This window comes from Mya arenaria, chromosome 9 (genome assembly GCF_026914265.1).
Source record: "Mya arenaria isolate MELC-2E11 chromosome 9, ASM2691426v1".
In the NCBI taxonomy this organism is placed as follows: domain Eukaryota; kingdom Metazoa; phylum Mollusca; class Bivalvia; order Myida; family Myidae; genus Mya; species Mya arenaria.
The window spans coordinates 24052792-24064094 of NC_069130.1; positions in this window are offsets into that span (position 1 = coordinate 24052792).

The window sequence follows — 11303 nt, forward strand, 5'->3', positions numbered from 1 at the left end:
TTGTAATCTAGTGGCAGTTTAAGTTCTATCGTCATAAATTCTCATTAAAGGCCCGGTCACACCGCAAGAACTTTGCTGGAGCGTTCCTGGAACGGTGAAAAAAAATCATCACCGCTCGTTACCGTTCACCAGAAGTTGGCCCCCGTTAAGGCAACGCCGTATACGCTCGGCCACCGCTTATGGTCCTTCCTACCGCTCCGAAAGTTTTGAGCTGCACAAAATATTGCGAGCGGTGAGGAGCGGGCAATTTTCCGCTCCGGCAAAGTTCACCACCGCTCCAACAACGCCCAGTCAAAGTTTGGCACCGCTAGACGCAAGTTCGTGGACGCTCGGGTCCGCTAGGCCAACGCGGAAATCTTGAACGCTGGACCACCGCTGCTTCGCCAGCTTTGCCCGGGCGGTGATTAAACGTTGCACAAACTTTGGTGGAGCGATTGTAAGCGTTTTACGAGCGGACACGGGATTGCTGGAACGGTGTCGGGCGTTGAAGCAGCGATCCATTTCGGTGATGACGGGTTTGGCGTTGGTATGGAGGTGTCGGAGCGGGACCAGAATAAACCAACGCTCGCTACCGTTAAGCCAACGCTATAGCAACACCGGCTTCAGCCGTTCACCGCTAAGGCAACGCCATTGTTTTCGATTTTTTTCCCATTTTGTGCGCGGTGACGAGCGTTGTCGAAATTCGGTCCCCTCTCCCTACCGTTCAAGGAACAAAGTTCGGGCGGTGTGACCGGGCCTTAAGAGACTTTCGGTAAAAACAGTTACCCTATGTTCTTTCTCCCTAGCACTGTTCTGCATTTAACATAGAAAAATACTAGCATTTATATTATTTTATAACATAACTTATGGCGCTGGAGTGATATAACCCCATGCACTATTTTTTAATATATAACTAGTGTAATAACTATGCAAATTAGGTAATCGCATCACGAAAAATGTATTCATACGCGCTGTCAAAAAACTTCAACAAACATCAGAACCACTGTTTCAAAATAAATCCTGTCGGTCTCAACAAACTCAGCTCCACAATGAAACGAATGGTGAAGAACGCTGGGCTAAATCCAAACAAAAGACCCCCTGATCACAGCGCCAGAAAATACCATGAATTGAATCATGAATGACAACAATGTTCCTGCGAACCAGATTATGCAAATATCGGGACACAAGAACATTGCATCTTTAAACTACCATAGCCACATAAATCCAAATCAACACAAGGAAATTTCCAACATCTTGTACTCCAGTGAAAATACCTGCACAATGCTCAGTCTATGTACACAGCTCGCCAGCAATACTCAAGTTCACACAGTCACTGATTCCACATGAAATCTCATCTTTCTGTTGGATTCTACAACCTTTTCGGTGCTTTAATTCACGGAGGTAAAAATCATTGAGCATATCCATCAAAATGACAAAAATCCAAGATGTAATCCAACAGCTACATAGCGAATTCGCACTACAGAAAGCGACTGTGACGCTGACTAACGCTCTTTTCAAACTTCAACCGCCAAATGACATGTACACACTCGCGTAATTACTAATGACGTCACGCAGTTATGACATTGCTCTTATTATTGATTTGCTTAATTTAATGGGTTGAAATATGTGTTCGTTTTTGTTTTTAAGTGAAAGCTTTGAAAATCGGTTGATAATTGAGACATGAATGTTTGTATTGTGAATAAAAGTTTTTAGTGTCAGACTATTTTCTTTCATGTGAATGAGGCATCCTAATAACACTCAATGTAAATTCTTCGCTCTAGGACACGAGAATGTGTATTGAAGAAACTTTGAACTAGATTTCGACCGTCATTGAGTTATGTTATAAATAGAATCTCAAATTCGTGATTATTTTGTATCAAATTTATTAAACTCGTCATTTAAAAACGATAAAATCTCGGCGAAGCCTCGTTTTTAACGTTTTAAAATAAACTCGTTTAATCAATTTAATACAAAATAAACACTTATTAGAGATCCTCTATATGTAATTAAATAGGTGGTTTCATATTGGCCGAGTTATTTGTCTTAGGTCATCTATATTTGCCTGAGCCCGTATGACCGTGAGAAATTATACAACAACCGTATTTTTGTTTATAATTGTAAGTATTCAAGGCGTTTAAATGTTCATTTTTAGTAAAGTTGTTTAACGTTTTAGCATGACACATTTTTGTGCTTTTAACACTTTTATTAGATAAATATGATAGTTTTGAAATCGTTGAGTTTATTTTTTTTTTTATTTTAAACCATATCAGAGAGTGGTTCCTCAGTGACATAAATGGGCATGTGTTTGATATTTTGTTCGAAAGTCATTGAGTATTGATTATGTTTAACTATTGTTGTCTTTCAATCACATTTAACGGTTTGTTAATAAGAATTTATAAGCTCGGACACGAGGTGAATTCAAGTCAACATTTGTTTTCGTCAATGCATGAACAACATGAATATAGTGAGATCAAATATCATAACCTTTATTTTCAATATTATTAACATAATGTTATAAATTGGCTTTTTAATTGCTTCCAGCTGCATGATTTACGATAACAGAGTTATAACATGGACGAAATAGTCCACAATTTGAATATCATTAATGCACACCAGATTACGGTTTTATAGCATGGATGGAATAGTCCAATATTTGAATATCATTAATGCACACCAGATTACGGTTTTATAGCATGGATGGAATAGTCCAATATTTGAATATCATTAATGCACACCAGATTACGGTTTTATAGCATGGATGGAATAGTCCAATATTTGAATATCATTAATGAACATCAGATAACAGTTTTATAACATGGACAGTTGAATATCTTCAATGAACATAGATAGTATCCGTGGCGGTCAGATGAGATGAAGAAACATTGGACTAAGAACCAATTTAAAAAAAATGCCAAAATGTCAGTGAGTCTAATAAATACGGGTAAAAACAAATCAAGCATTTTATTCCATTTTTCTTTTGACATAATTTAAAGTGTCATTTTTCTATCATATCTTACGCAAAATCGTCTGTATCTATGTCATCTTGTTTAGCTAAGGTATTAAATGATATGAATGGATTGTATTATTTGGTTTTACAAGTACATTGTCCCCTTTAGTCGTCATTAATATTGACAACCGAGATATTTATAAACATCTTTCATTTGTTTCCGGTCAGGTTCAACAACTTCGACCCGAGGGCACGCCCGTAAGCCGTAAACGAGACTTGCAAGCTTGTCCAGGGGTGAGAATTCTTATATCTGTACCGGGAACACCAGATAAATATTTTTCTTGCATACTTTAAATAGTCGATTTACATAGGAAATGCATATTTGTACATGTCATCGAAAAGAGCGTGCGACGCTGCTAACTGACCTCATGACGCGAAGTTAAATATTTCCTCGTAAAATCGCGTTTTGGACAATTATTTATTTTAATTTTGTATTTATAGGCTTGCTTATCTTAAGATCTAACTGCGGTTTATTTGAATGACGTACTTATCATGAACCAAACTTAAAGAAATAAAAAAATGGCGCGTTATTACACGTGACTCATCAGGCAAAGGGGGCCCCGAAGGATTTTTCCAGCACTGCTTTACTAACCGGAAAGTTTAACCCGTGTGCATGAATCCTCTTTCTGACCAGTTTATTTGTACATATTTACTAATAAATAAGTTAATAACATATTGAGTTACGTCCCATGGTAACATCTCATTACCAAACTTCTTGATATCGAATTATGTCATCAGAATTGATTACATTGTTCAGCGGCAAGTTCACTTAAAATGACCTGTTTAAAATAAACATTAAAATTGAAATGTTAACAACTTTCAGTTTGAGCTAACAAATTCCGCTTTTTAAACTTTAATAAACTCCTTACATAATTAAATACAGTCTCACAGTACGGTGAAACAATCTTGGGTGTCAAACTTGAGTATTTGCTTCAATCTCTAATTGCACTGACAATGGCACAAATTTGCTTTTAAATTAGCATTCATGACTTACTAGAGTTTCATGTTGACAAAATCAACATCTGGACTTTAATGCAGTATTGTCGCATTGTAGTTTTAAGTGTTTCCCTAGTAGATATTTACATTAGTTATTGACAAAACGTTCCCTCTTTACAAACTTGAGAACAAAGTTTCTAAATTTGGTATATTTGGGATCAATCTCGTTGTGTTACCATTTGCATCATGTTGTGGTGTTATGTATTGTAACCTTCAGTGTTCTTGAATTGAATGAATTATAGGCAACAAACTACAAATAAATTGCGTGATGCATTTAAATGTTAAGAGGCAACATTCAGCCTGGAAAATATGTCATAAGGCCACACCAAATTGATAACTTGTTCATCGGATTTTTTTCCAAAAAATAATGGGGCGAGCGATCGAAATAATAATAAAAATATTTGTTTTGCATTTAGCAAAAAAAAGGAGAGAGCGAAGAGCGAACAAATATATATATAGTCATTTAACTCACTTTTGCTCACATTTAATTCACTTATTAACTAAACAATGATATTGTAAACAGTACAAGGCACAAATGCTATTTGAGATCTAGCAAATGTATTTCTCTAAACTATTTCATGAATGAGAGAACTCAAAACCAGTTTTCCAGTTTTTTAAAAGTTTTTTGAAAAGTTTTTTTTTCAAAATACCCTATGCATGGCTAAGTTAAAGCCTGGACACAAGCGCCAATGGTCACAGCCACCTGCCTGCCCAATGGCATATCCAAATCTGTTAACTAGGCTTCAACTTTTCCTTAGTCAAACTTGGTTAAAAATAATTCTCTATTAAAATGCATTGTCATATCTCATGCCAAGGAAATGACAAGACAAGGTGACTTGAAAAATAACTCACAAAATGAATATGGATATTTGCAATCAAATATAAACTACAGTTATCACTCTTGCTTTGACTACACGATTGACCTTTGTAGCCATCTAAGTGCTGGAAGATAATTTACAAAAAAACCTACACCGTATTGTAAACCATTTCAGCTGAAAATATGTCACAGAAAATTTTAGCCAGCGCCAGATTGATTGTAGGCTTTCTCAGAATTTAACGCCTATCTTTTTTAAACTTGCAGATTTTCCTTATTTTTTTTTAGGTATCTTGTTCAAATTTAGACAAGTAATAGAAAACATAAACATATATACAAAAGACACTTTGCAAAAACTGATTGTGTCAATTTTCATATGTAGGAAAAAAATATTTCAAGAAAATACAAGAATAATTATGCAATATTTTTTCATAGACAAAAACCAATGACCATAAATATTTAACACTTGAATGATTTCCATATATAGTTTAAATATACACATGAACATCTAAAAAAACTACAAACATTTATTCGCAATACAAAGTGTGATTAATACCTTTTCCAATCACACAGTCTGACACATTGTTTTTCCTTTTTGACTAATATTTACAAAAAAAACACGGCTTGTTTGATGTATTTGTGTGAATGGTAAAACGCATGGGATTGCATGAAGCACATATGAATGTCAGTCAGGTTCATTTTAGCGTCATCCTTCTGTCCATGAACATTGACTTATCAGCAACCAAGGCCACCACCACAAGCACGCCCTCGTTGCCTCATGGGGACAGGATTTTCATGTTCCGCTGCGTCAGAGAAATCTGAAATTTTGATAAGCAATATTATACATAAATGTTAATTGTAGTATAATGTAGTATGCATTACTGAAACAGTTTGATGATATCACAAGAAAGGTGGTACTCTTTTCTTGGCCAACTTTATTTTTCCATTACTGTACATGCATTGCATATGAATTAAATAAACACTATACTCTGATCTGTAGCTAAATAAAAACAAACATGCATAAATCATTAAATGTATAACTATGTTTGAGGAAACAAATAATACAAAAATACATCATATTTGCTATTTTAACAGCAAAACAACAAAGAAGTTAAAGTACACACCTTAAGTTTTACCTGGACAGGTGTAGGTATAGATGACCGATTGGAAACTGTCTTTTCACTGCAACGGTCATCCAAATTCCCGTCAAACATGTCCGAACCAAATTCAAACTTTGGATAATCACTGTCATTCACGATAAAATTCAGCACTTCTTGCCCAGTATATATACGTAAACTTTTAGCGGGAGCCAAATTAAAACAAACACATTTGTCAAAATTTTAATCAAACTTTAAATGGTGGTAGAATTGTCATTTGTTGACGTAATTTTCATGAATCAGAAAGTGAATAACCATTTACCAATAAGCATTTGCATGTTGCCAATTAAGTCTCGATCATTAAGACGCTTGTATCCGGGTCTATATCGTTCATTGACTCTAATTAGAGCGGCTGCATGATTGAGCCGGTGCTTTGATAATTGTTACGATCGAAAAACGCGGTTATAAGGGAAAAGGCTACGTTCTACTAAACAAATAAGCGCTTGTAAAAAAAATAACTATTTTTTAGATGGTGCCGGGCGCAAGTGATAAAAAAGTAAAAATATTTTTTTTTTGCTTTTCTGAAGAAATAGGTGCGGGAAATCCGATGAACAAGATTTTAATTTGGTGTGGCAAGCATACACTTCTCTAAAGCTGCACTCTCACAGATTGAACGTTTTGACAACTTTTTTTTATTTTTTTGTCTTGGAACGAGCCAAATTTTGCGAAAATCCATAGAAACCAGTTAAATAAGACTGTTGAATAAAAATCAGATCGCAGATTTTTATATCTAAATACAAAAAATGATGTTTTATGCATTTTTCTTAAACTGTTAGTAACGTTTTAAGCCATAAAACATTAATTTTCGAACATTCTGATTTTTTGTCAGCAATCTAATATCATTGGTTTGCAGATATTTACGCAAAAATTTGCTCTTTCCAAGACAAAAAATAAAAAAAGTTGTTAAGACGGTCAATCGGTGAGAGTGCAGCTTTAAAGCTCAGCTCAAATCCACTTGGTTTAAGCAAGACAGGTATGTACTGTTTCTCGTTAGAAAATACACTCACACTTGAAATTATTAACTATTGACAACCCCCCCCCCCCAGAAACATAAATGAATCCTGAACTATATTAAACTGATAAATCCTTGTGACAAAGCGATGCTGTAATGCGCAGACATGTATTACATGTATGTGCTATGACAGGTTTTTAATTCCAGTCGGATTTATTACAGTGACCAGTATTATTATAAGGAGAACATATATTGTAAATACATGTAGTCAAAAGACTTACTACCCTGTAAATGAGATGAAAAATAACATGACACAAAATGGCACTATGATACTATTATGTTTGTATTAATAGTGGTCAACATTATATTTTGTCTAATGACAAGGCCTTCGCATCAAACCGTTTTTGCTATAACATACTAACAATATTAAACCACTTCGACAAACCGATTTTTACTGCATTAATTGCTTACAAATAGATTCCATTGATCTCTCCATTGCACAAAAACATTAAAATCAACACTAAAATAGCCCGACCTTTAATGACAAATTATTCATGTGACAGGGGAAATGTAGTTGTTGGTGGACTGCCTTTGGTAATTATTATATATAATTGTGTTGCAATTCAAATTACACACAATGTTTGCTTATTGAATATTCAAGTCTAGGAATTAATTGTATCTAATGGACAGTTAACAGAGGCGGATCTCAAATTTGATGTTAGAGATACTGAAATCAAATTGATTTATAGTGTTGTCAGAGTGGTTTGAGGATATTCCCCCGAGATTATGTTTACAATTTATAGTGCGAGATAATGCATTTTTTAAGTATTGTATTACTTTTTCTGCAATATTTAAATTAAACGTAAACTTGGACGATATTAGTGGCAGGGGAAATAAAGTTAATGAAGTCTAAAAATATAAAAATACGTTTTGGGCTTGAAGTTTTTGTAAAGGGTGATCCACTTCTTTTTCGTATCTTATATGTAAAACGTGTTGGTATTCATTATACATGGTAAACAGTAACACATAACTGCTTAATAACTCTTCATTTTGTCAATTTTGAGTAAGAAAAGTGTTCTTGTACTTTTAATGTCTTCGATTGCTAGCTGATTTGAAAGACTTATGATTTTGTGGCATTTGTTTCATTTCAGAATATGAAGACTCCGACTTTATGCAAAGAATGCGGAATGGCATTTCAAAATAAAAAAACAACATCTAGTAGACCACGATAGAAGGCATTCTGGTCAATTATCATCGTTTTTGTGGGAAAGTGTTTACACAGACACAGGTTTGTTTTTAGCTTCATTTTTTCGCAGAGAAATAAGAATATACTAACAGTTATTATATTATGACTCCCCTCGTGCAGAGGTTAAGATTTGCCGTCGTCTGACTGTGTTTTCAACGTTTTTTAGGGGTTGCGTTTTTCACATAATAATGTGGTCCGTGTTTCAGTGGACAGGGTCGTTTACTCATTGCGTGGCAGTAATATAGTGTTTTTCTATAAATTATATTCAAGTACTGACATTGCCAGCATTTTTCGCTAACGTGTGACAGTATATGTTTTTTTATAGGTGCAGCAATCACGGCGAGACAAAGTTGCAAGTTTGCAAATATTGTAGCAAAACTGTTCTTGCAAGACTTGAAGATGCAAGAAAGACGCGAAAGCGGCCAATTGAAGCTAACCTGTGATGTGTGTGGGTTCAAATTGGGTGACACGACCAATCTCAGTGACCAGATTTCTACTAGACACAGGGGAATGACACGTCACAAATGTCTACAGTGTCGCTTAGCATTCAAGTTCAAATCGGGACTCAGCAGGCACGTTAAGGCGAAACACACATAATCAGGACACATTGAAAGAAAACAATGGTCTAGTTAGAAGTGCATTCCAGTATGTTGCTGAATTAACTAACGTCTTGATGAGTTTTACATTTTATTAAGATAAATAGCAAAACGTACTGTTACCAAATGGTGCTCTCTCAAAATGTTCATTTGTCTTACAGTTCTGAAAAAATGCTGTGTCAAATGAGTGTGAAAACGGATAACATAAAACATTTTCACAACGTTTAGAGATGCATTGTTGTCATTTTCCCATTGATGTCCTATAAACTTTTAACTGCATGTATCTTATATAATTCAGCAAGCTTTGAAACACAATTATTTTGTCTAGAACATATCAGCCTTTAGTCTAGAACATTCTAATGTTCCATGCTCAGCTCTTATCTAGATGTTCAAGTCTTAGTCCTAGCCTGTAAGTAGGTATTATAGTGTGCTCTCATTCCTCCTTGCTGTTTCCCATCTAACTCCGAGCCTCCATCTTTACAATGAGTTCCTGTCTGTATTGTTCGAACGACCGCTGTTTTACTGATATAGATCAGATAATATTTGTTCAGACCGAACCAAATAAAAGATTCAGCGTTACCTGAAAGGTAAGAACAATATGCTTTAAATGTGGAAATATATATAAACTAATTGTGATGTGCCTATTTTATTGTTTTATATCACATCAAAATAGGAACATTCATGAAATTTATAATCACCACAAACGGGCCGCTAACTACAGAGATGTTTTATTCGCCGTCAGTCCAGATTATAATTTATAAGTAAAACTATCTGATTTTTGAAGAAATGTATGTATGATTCTGTATTGATCTGCATACTTAAAAGTCATCGAACTTATAATGGCAGACTTTCTCTTAAATTATCCCATAGACTATCTTTCAACTCCTCATTAAATATGATTGCTAAATATTTAGTTATTTAGGTGTGCTTCAATAAAAACTAAACACTATACATTCTGACTTCACGAATAAAAAATGCTTATATAACTATTAGTTTGTTAACCGCACTCTACTTTCAAACATAAACTAAAATTACCGTGTACTTTATCATCCTAAAATGTCCGTGTACTTTATCAATTTGGTTTTAGTTCATTTTTACCTTTGAAATAACTAGAAGTTAAACAATACACGCTGAAAACTATAGAATACATAAAATTTGCTTAAAATAAGATTTGTGTATGAATTATTTACGGCTAACATGAAGTAAAGCGATAGATTTGTCAAAAGCCGTGTACTCTGCCTTATATTTCAACTCTGAGAAATCAGTTGGTCAAGATTTTCAGGAAAACTTTAGGATATTAGAGAAAGTTCTTTATTACCGTGGATAGAGCTCTTAAATGCGGGGTTAATGGTCTTTATTTCACAAAAAATATCCAAATATTAAGGAAGTTATCTTTAAAAACCTTACCTGAATCGAGACTTGTTGACATTTGCTGCCGTGCACTTTACCAAATAAGTCACGTGGGTTCTCCACCGTATTAATTACTGGTAATTAACCTGTTGATCAGATATAATAATAACCGCGGAATAACCGCTGAGCGATTTGATCAATACACACGATAATGCCGGACAAATAACATGCGTAACCACAGTTCAAGACATGTTATATTTCACGTTCCATTTGTTAACCCAATCACGACTCGTAGTGAATACATCGTCACAAGTGAATGTGTACATTCACTCTTGCGCACAGTGGTCAGAAGTCGGCTCAGATGGTAAAATATTGGATAAGGATAATTATAGAGAGCTGATTTTTTCTACATTCTGTACCCTGTGCGTATGAGGCATTAGGGATATCGAGCAGAATACTCCATCTAAAATTGTTTGATTAAAAACATTTGCATGCATCATTATTTAATATAACTCCCTTATGGACAACTATTTGTACAGCATCAGCATTCGATAATTACGTTTGGAAAATATTCTGTGCAAAAAAAAGATTTTTTATCTAAACTTTGACTGAAGGATAACTGACACAGGTAAGTTGTTAATGAAATAATTATTCGATTAAATCACATTTTATACTGTTACATCATCGCGTAGACTTCAAACAAGCACGTGATTTCCTATTATAAGTTACCGCTGATACAAGTGATTCACATATTAGTTACAGTTATTAAAATGCATCGATGTTTGAAATTAAGGTACATATACTCTTCAAGATATTGCCATTAGGCCACAACAAATTGATCATTTGTTCGTCGGATTTGCCGCACCTAAAATTCGAAAAACGAAAAAAATTAAAAAAAAAACACTTTTTTTTGCTCCCGCACATACTATTTGGCCGCGCATATTATTATTTTTTTACTTCTGAATTTCCTCTATTTTCTGAAGTTTTTTGACTTAAAATTTAAACCTGCAACGTCGACTTTGCCCTTTTTGAAGGTATTTCCATGCTTGTATTCCCCGCGAGCAAACTTTCCTCGTGTCAGGACAAAATCAGGTCCGGGTAACCGCAAAACAGCCGATATTTGTTGACAGTCTTTTTTGTCGGGAATATTTTGCAGGACGCACCGTTGTTATTTATTTAGGGTATTTATTTGCACCTTGCAGGATA